The sequence below is a fragment of the Nothobranchius furzeri genome, chromosome 11 (genome assembly GCF_043380555.1).
Source record: "Nothobranchius furzeri strain GRZ-AD chromosome 11, NfurGRZ-RIMD1, whole genome shotgun sequence".
Taxonomy (NCBI): Eukaryota; Metazoa; Chordata; class Actinopteri; order Cyprinodontiformes; family Nothobranchiidae; genus Nothobranchius; species Nothobranchius furzeri.
The window spans coordinates 3,631,064-3,640,458 of NC_091751.1; positions in this window are offsets into that span (position 1 = coordinate 3,631,064).

The window sequence follows — 9,395 nt, forward strand, 5'->3', positions numbered from 1 at the left end:
ATCAGGCAGCCCAGCTGCTGATTACGTGCTCCACAACATGTTGTTTTGTGCAGCTTATGTAAGTCCCACTTACTTTTGACCATATTAGGAGGTGGGGGTTGAATAGAGAGAACCACAGTGTGAGGGCCTGATGCGGTACCAGGAAAAAATAAATAAGATAAATAAGAGCTCTAAAAAGTTGCAACTCGCATATGTAAAGTTCACTGCAGTGCTAAAATTAATGTTTGAAGTTACGCAAAATTCAAATTCTGCAACCCTGTTCTGATTAGTCTGAGCAGAGTACCATAAGTTAATAAATAAAAGGTTTTAAAGTAACATATGTATGTGTATGTGTGTGTATGTATATGTGTATACATATATATACATATGTAGTGTACAAGCGTGATAATCATTTGTGTGCGGGGCAGCATGTGAGTGACCCCGATATGGGGGTTAAGTGGCCTGGAGATAAAAAAGGGAAAAAAACCAATAAGAAACGCAAGTAGGGTTGTGTATGACAGATTTATTTTGGAGATATATGGATATACATGTACATGGAGTCAGATAGCTGCTGAGCAGTGAGATCGAAACAGATCTGTAGAAAATAAGTATGTGGACTGTTTCTCAGAGCGCTCTCAAAAAACTGCAATTTGACTTGCTCTAATGGTTGAATAGGACTTGCTTAAAAGCAGGCATTAAGTTCTGAAAATTACCAGCCGTTAAAGGAAGTCCTGTCAATTTGGTGTAAAGTAGGAAAAGTAAGTGCCAATTTGGGTCAGTTAAATTTAAATTAGGAGAAACATAATAATAGTCCAACTGAAACAAAGAGATTAATAAAAGATAAGGTAAAACAGACGCTTATGTATACAAAGAGAATAAATAAGTGACGGACTGACTTATTTTTGTTTAAAAGACTGTGACAAAGAGGAAAAATGTCGTCTGTGCCGTTGTGTGACTGGATGTGAGCGTTTCTTGCATGAGGAGAAGTGAATGCTGCTTCTGTTGAATGACGCAGTGTTTAATAGAGAGAGCTGCTGGAAAAAACAGGGCGTAGTCCAGCTTTGCCCGACTGAAAAACAATAGAAAAAGAACTTGTGGTTAGTACGAGGACAAGGAAATCGTTTAAAATATAAAAGTTGCATGGTCGTGTTTATACAAAGGAAGTATTTTATCAGCTTTTGGGCCGTGTTGTAACGAGTCTCTCTCTCTGTCTTCCTCTTTTTTCTACTGCCGGCATGCACACACACATGGTGGAAACAGGACTTGCTTGCTTTCTGTAACATGCAGTTTTAAGCAATTTGTGACTTTAGAAAAGATATTTTTGGTGTTTTGGGCATACCTTCTTAGTCCAGACTTAGTTCTTAGTCCATGGTTGGCCTCCGTGAGACCTGTTCTCCTGAACGGCCAGGGAAGAATGATACTGAAAGTTCTGTCTGAGGGCCTGACTCCACCCACATTTACACACAAGAATCCCATAGTCCATAAATAGCACAGGGTGCTGCATTCTGCAGCTCTCATACCTCTTAGAATCATATGATCCAATCTTAAAATTAACAATCAGTCAGGAAATAAAGTATTTGCTCTAGAACGTTCAGTTACATCCATTTATAAATATTTAGTATAGGTTTTGTAAAACTATTGCTGTAAATCTTGCTGTAAAACAAAACCCAATAATTGTCTTGCCTCAACTTTAAGAACCATTAACATTAGTGGCTGGATTTTGAGACGCTGAATGATGAAAAACAGATAAACTAATTGTATTATTTCTACCTGGCTAAAACTTGTGCCAGGCTGTTTTGAGTTAAGAACTGGTATTTATTCTCCCAAAATAAGATGGATAAAAAAAAATAAAATAAAATAAAAATGAAAAGAGGGATCTTGCATTTTGGGTTAGATCGCACCTAATGATTAAAACCTGTGTAGAACTGATTTGATGATTAAGGAACAATTGTGCCCAGGAAGTAGTCTAGATTTAGCTTTGAGTCAGTAAAGTCGACTATTTATTAGAAGCCATCGTTGATTTGTAAAAGAGAAAGTTCTGTCATTTCAACCCAATCAACATATTTAAGGAAGACGTTTGCTGTGAACTGTGGCGGCATGAACTTTACTGGGTTGGCCTGTCATAGAGACGGAAACCGGCTGCAAATGAAAGTTTCCTGGATCTGGCTCTACACAAATGGAGCAGGAAGTCCCCACCACAAGCTGTGTGTCTGCGTCGAGATGGGGGAGGCGCCGTAAGATGGACACTATGAGACAGACGCTTGGTTGCCCTGCTGCAGATGGAACAAAGACGAAGGGGAGGAGCATGTGTTAACATGTGAACTTTAATCAATGACGGTGGTCATCCTGGACTTACAAAGAGAGGCTCAAAAGAGACTGTCTCCTATGGTTACACCCAGTGAAGGAGTGCTTGCTGCAGTTAGGTAATGGAAAAAGCTTTTTGGCAACAATCAGTTGACTTGGTGAAAGGTCAGAATTGGGAAAAAATTTACTAAACTACTGCAGAACATAGTTAACTGAGGAAGTTATCCTTAAAAAATAGGATTAGTAACCTGGTCCAACTTACCATTGGATGTCAATATAATCTTTATTGTAAGTATGATTTGAGATTTGGAAAACCGCAAGTGTCAAGTTTCTTTATGTTTGTTTTATAGCCCATCCTAGCTTTTTATCATAGCTTATACGATTAACAAAATTTAAATGAAATAGTGGTAAAGTAGATAACTTGGTGCACAACAACTTCTCTGTATTCATCGGGTTTCTTAGTTGACTGAATGACTTTTCTTATTTCTGCAAATCGTAGGATACTCAGCTACAGCGGACATGCAGTAAAGCCTCGTTTTCTTTAAAAAAAAAATAAAATAAAAATAAAGCGATTCATCAGCATCATCGCTTATTTTCAATGGTTAAGGAAACAGTGTCTATTTATAAGTCTAGGAGAACGCTTTAGGCTTCAACAGTTTTTTCTCCTTAACCACCAGTTTTGAAGTACGTTTGGGAGTACATCATCAATAAATTGAATAAAAACAACAATTAAATTAATAATTAGGCATTTAGCTGACTAAATGATTCATGGTACATCTCATCCGAGACAACAGTGTTGGTTTAGCTCCTTTGAGTTTCCCAACAGACCTAGCCAAACCTGATCCTATATTTTTCTATCAGCTGTAAGTTCTAACGTAGAAAATAATGTTACAAAATATTGAATAATTGTACCTCTCATTCAATAATATTTATGCTCACATTTTCTCATCTTGTGAAATCTTTAACATAACATTTTTAATTGGCCTTTTGCGGGAATGGCGTTGCGAGAACATTTGGATTTGGCTACAGCCGAAAATTGGCTAAACTGAAATTTTGGTTTGACTTAAATTAGGTGTCACTGAAGGTAAACGAAGCTATATTCATGCTGCATGGGAATTGGAGTGTAGGAGCTAAAAGCAGTGTTCTGTGTACGTGCGAACTGACATTCTGCTTATCAGCCCAGCTGCTGCGTACGTGCAGCCTGACAGCGCCAGCAGTAGAGTATAACTGCTGTAGGAGGCATGAGAATGGGACGACAATTGGCTAAAGGAAAAAGTCTTTAAGTTTATCATCACAGGGTGGCATGATAAATAAATAAATAAAATAAATAAATGAAAGAAAAGAGAAAAAGGAAAATTAATTAAGTGAAACGTAAAAGCAATAAAACGTTAATTTGATCTAAATCTGTCATGAAATCACGGCCATGGAAGAAGGAGTAGGTAAAAAGAGGATAGGGGAGTATTTCTTAGCACAAATCACGTTATTGATTTAGCAATGCAGCTTAATTTCAGATGCTTTAAGGATGATACTAACTTGTGTTATAGATGGAGAAGTAGCACAGAAATACACTTCTAAGTGAGGGAATAAGGAAAACTGCTGATGACCAATGCCATATAATAATAATAATAATAATAATAGCCTTTATTGTCATTGTACAGGATACAACGAAATTGGAGTGCCACTCCCTTGGTGCACAATACAATAATACCTCTAAATTTAAAGGTCACCTAAAACAAAACAATAGTCAGTGACAAAACAATAGTATTGTATTGCCCACATATACAAACAAACCTGTAACTGCAGTTTCGTTATTTATGAATTAACCTTAAGTAGTGAATTAATTCTTAGGATTTCTTGTGCTAGTGAGGATCTTAAAGGAAAAAGGAAAGGAAATAAGAAAGAAGGTGCATAATTGGGGTGAATAGTAAGGGACATTGGAAAGCCTGAAATTATTTTGTTTAATTGATAGTAAAGTAGTTGTCCTAATTTCTAATTGGAGAGATCACACCGCAACATGAGTTTAGAACAGCAGTGATGGGAAGTTTTGTTGGATTAATTTGATCACACGCTTCAGGTCTTATTCTTTTCTTCCCACTGATTTAGTGTTCGGTTCATTTAAACCACGTGGAGACACAGACTTGAGAGAATAAGTAGTTTAGTTGTGCGTGTCCCGCTCTTGCTGTTTGAGCATTTTCCAGAAATAATCTAGGTGTTTAAGAAGTGTAAGGAAGCTCTCGATGTGATTACTAACATGCATGAGGAATTTCAAACTTTCGCTTAAGTCCGACATTTGCTTGGTGTGTGAGGGCACAGAGACGTGTATGGACCGTGTGCTTGACTGTGTTTGTTTTGTTTGTTTGTTTATTTATTTATATGGGCGTGGCCGAGCCTTGAGAAACATCAACAAAACCATTGGACAATTCTGAGTAAATTAACCAATTCAAATTCAAATTCAGGATCCTGAAACAATTCGGTTATAATCTCTAATTGGTGAAGACCATCTTAAGAATTCATTATACAAGGCATCATCTCCAGTGTTACTGGAACTGTTTTAAAACCCATGCATGGTTGTATATTTTAGTTGAATCGTTTATACTCATTGAATTATTGTTGTTTGTTTTATGTTTTAATTTCTTTGCAATTTCTCTCTGTGACACAGGTGGAGATGCTGGTGGCAAAGTGGATCCCACTTATTTTTTCTTCCACACACACATTCTTGCTCTCTCTCTATCTCTCTCTGTGTGTGTATGTGCATGTGTATGTGTTTGTGTGTCCGTGTGTGTCCATGTCATGATGTCACTGTACCTTTAATTGCGCTTGCTGTTTGTAACTGTATGTGTCTGATGTTGAAGGTGTCAGAGGCTAGGGTCAGTAAGAGTTAGGTCATTTTTGTGCATAACCATTAATCCCTAGGCGATCGGCTCGGGGGACGTCTGGTCCGACCGGAGTGCAAGGCTTCCTGGTGTTGCAAGGTGACCAAGGGAGAGGATGGAAAAAGATGAAGATTGGACTCTCGTGGACTCACGTCGATACCTGAGATGAAGGCTAAAGGATAGTGTCGCTTCTCACTTTACTGGGACTAGTTTAACTAAATTAAGAAGAAGTTTGCTGAACTTGTATGGTTCTTGTCTTGAATGCCGCTAGGAACCATCCCTGATTAATTACAATGGGGTTTCTGCTGGAGGAGGTGAAGAGGATAACCAATGGACAAGCATAACAAGAGGACAAAGATATCACCACAATGTATCATCGTTTTATAGGCCATCCGACGACCACGACACCAATAGAGGAATTGTTTACAATGAAAGATGAGTAAAATGCAACTACTCTACACCCTAGACTGGTTTCCATACCTGCATTCGCGTCATTATAGTCACATCTGTAGATGCATGGACTTGACTAGTCTCACTAACCATACAATGACGGCGTCACTTTGCTGATGTCTAATTACTTTTGTTCCAGTTTTACAACTTTGATTGTTTTATTTGTCCGAGGGGAGGTTATAGGTTTAAGGTGTACGTAAAGCTTTTGCATGGGCCGGAGGGGCCAGGCAGATCTGAGGTAATAAAGAGACGAATACTGACAGAATATAGCATGTGTGTATTCCTGGTAAACTACCAATAATGGGCCCAGAACTAACATGTTTCTGGATAAGTGCTTAGAGCACATTAATGACATTGTTATAGGTCATAATGCTGCGGATTAATTCCTCGTATGCTGGGGATTCCGAACTACTGATGATAGGTGACCCAACATATGAGTTTACCATATATTCTTAGGTTTCACATCATTTTTGTTCCCGTTTGTGTCTGAGTTCTTTAACTTAGTGTGATAACATAACCATGACTGTTAGTACTCCATTTCAGGTGCGACAGATCTTCTGGAGGGTGCTGGATGTCACGATTTGACTAGTGTTTTCTTATAGTGATGAGTTAGCATGTGTTCACTTTTGAGGGTGTGTGGATGTTGCATGAAGGGTTTTGAATGTGGCTTCGAAGGTTGAGGATCAGAATAGGTGATTCTGATTGGGTTTAGGTCGAATTGGCTGGATGACTTTTAAATTTGGTTCTAAGGACTTATTTCTGGTCGTTTTACCGAGCGGCCATTTACATTACTCCTAGTTATCAAGACAATCAGGTGAGTTTTGCTTTTACCATTAGCCCGGAAATGTTTGAGTGAATCATTGCATGCCGTGCTGGCAAACTAGCTCTTTAATTTAGGATAGTGAGTAGTATAGAAAGGGGGTGTGAATGTGGGGATGGATGCTTTGTCTATGGGTCTAATATTTAGGAAGTTTTTGTGGTAATGGGTTTATAGGCAATTGGCGTGCTAATTCAAGTTTTTCTTGTTGACATGTTGTGTTTTGCTCGCTGTGGGGAGGATGGAGTCGGCACCACCACGCTGCACGAAGATGGACAAAGGGAGGACTGAGCCAAGGACTTATGCCTTTGCTTTCCTGACAAATAAAGGACACTTGTCCACATAAAGCCCTCCTCAAGCAGAAGACCTCCGACGCCGACATGGATGCTGAACTTGTATTTTCCGTTTTATTCTTTTGAATGAAGTTTTCAACCGGACTTATTACTGTTTCATTACGTCTTCGCTAAAGCTAATTGTTCATTATTCATCATATTTGTCACCTGTTTATCTTCATGTGCTTTTGTTGATTTGTGTGTGTTTTTTCTTTTGATCACTGACGAGGACATGTGTCACCAATGTCCTCGCATGCACGCTCTGTGCCGTGGTGTTCGCCCCTGGGGTCGGGGGGGACATGGAGGAATTTTCCTTGTTAAAGTACAGCGGGCAGGGTTTTTTGCCTCCATACGGAGCGCGCATGCAATACATCCGCGAAGTAATGGGTTCAGTTAATGCTAAGGTCATGTTTCATGTATTGTTTCATAGTTTTTCATTGTCTCAGCTGTGAACTCATCGGTTGTTTTTCAGTGTCTTAATCATTGTTCATTACATATACGTGTTAACGTTGCTGTGTTAGTCTGGAACATCATCTCGTGTTTTGGCATGGGTTCTCCTTTATGCATTTTTTGATTCAAGGTCATATGTTATGCCCTTTTGTCTCTATCCTCGGTCATATTGTTACATTATCATTATTTGTTGCTCATTTGTTCTGTTACTTAGTTAAGCATTCATTTATTGGTATACCCTACCTTGCTAATTTGTTTACAGTAGTAATGTGTGGTGGACAAGTCCACCAAAGGGAGGACTGTTGGCGCCAAAAAGGTCAAGAGGTCATCTACAAAATGTATTGAGTTAAAGCTGAGTTCTTAGGTTGAAAGTGTTTTCTGGCTAGAGTTCGTGTGCTGCTCCAACATCAGCTCCAAAGGAATTTCCTGTTTTGGTCTCTGCTTGCTTCCAGTAGAATTGCTCAAAGCTTATCTGACTTGCGAAATACTTGATGTGATTCCAAAAGTGTTGCTGTGTCCCAGACAGAAGTCTCTACCCACAGTTTCCACAGAAGAGATGTGCTACCAAATATGGTCTGGTTCTCGCCTGTTTACTGCTGAATGTTAGAAAGGCTGTGGGCTATAAGAAGGAAGGACTCGTGATTGTCTGGGTCTTTCAGCTGTCCTGAGATGTGAGGAGACAAATAAAAGACCACGCTGTCACCACTGGGAAAACTCTCTCCGACTCTTTTCTTTAAGAATAACAGAAAAAGCCCACAATATGTATGTACTTTTATTTAAATGTATTTACTAAAAATACAATTCCTACCTTCCATCTCCGAAGGATGTCGTGAAGATTCCTCATCGTCAACGTTTGAATCGTCGTCACTGAATGGCGGTTGAGTTGTTTTGTCTTTTTTAGACAAAGCAACTTCACCAGAAGAAAAAACAATAATGTTAATATAAATTTCAGAAAAAATATTGCATTCTTACACTGAGCAGGATGTAGGTTTTCCTGGAAACATTACATGAACTGAAAGTCAAAATTATACCTACTTTCTAAGTCTAGATCGATGTCATCTAGCGATTTCCCTCTGTACACATCTGTTCCAAGCTCCATGGCCATCAACAACTTGCTCATTTTGGCTAGTTGGAGAGTGTTCTCTGTCAGACGGTAATATTCTTGATGCACTAATGTCATGTCCCATGAATTTGGCCAGTTGGTCCATCTCGTTTTCTTTAAGGTTCATTATTTGACTTAGTGTTGCCACGTGCTTCCTCAGGTGGGTTGAAGTCAGTGTCTCAGGCCTCTTTGCGCCACTGAAATTAGCAAACTTCCTCAGACAATCAGAGCCCCGGATGTGAGACAATGAGTTTGGTCGAGCAAAAAGATACTCGTTATCAGCCAGAATCTCTGTTTCTCGACCCCTTTTGTCAATGAGAAAGTCCAGAGAATCTGTCATCTCAGTGGTCAGCAACACGGGAACTTTTCTACCATGTTTGCCTCGCATTACCAGCATGGTAAACCTTTGGCTCAGGTCTTGCTCCAACTTGGACAAGCTATTCATTACATCAGCATTCAGCTCTTGTTGAACCCTATTCGTGAATGTCAGCAGGGGCATCTTTGCAGCCTCACCCTGCCGTCTACGGTTAAAAAGGATGATCTGGGAGAGGACACACTCACTCAGTGTCCTGTAGGCCTGAGGGTTGTTGCCTTCCATGAGACTCTGTTTGGCTGATTCTTCTGTGGCCTTCAGGACTTTGTGGAGCTTCATGACATCTTCAGTCAATGGTATCATCTCCTTTTTGTTCCATCTCTCTTCCTCTAAGTTGGTCCGAGCACGCCGTGACACATATAGGCCCCACTCTGAAGATAATAGTTCTTTGAAGCTTCGAACTCTGTGAGCAGCAGTGTCATTTTCATCCTTCACATGTTGGCCAATCACAATTTCGCATATTGCCTTCAATGAATGCCCTAACTTTACAGCCAGAGAGGGTGTGCTGTATCTGAATTTGGCTTTGGTGTAGCCAGAGGCGTGTTTTGCAGCTGAAACAGCTAAAGAGAACTTGGGTGGCACTAAAACATCTTTAAGAGTCTGTACTTTGCAGTCGATTGACTTCGCTGACAACAAAAATCGGCCAAGCTCTCTCATCTTTTGGCTAACATAGCCATCTTTAGATGAATCACTGCCATGTTTCTCCAAAAGTCTG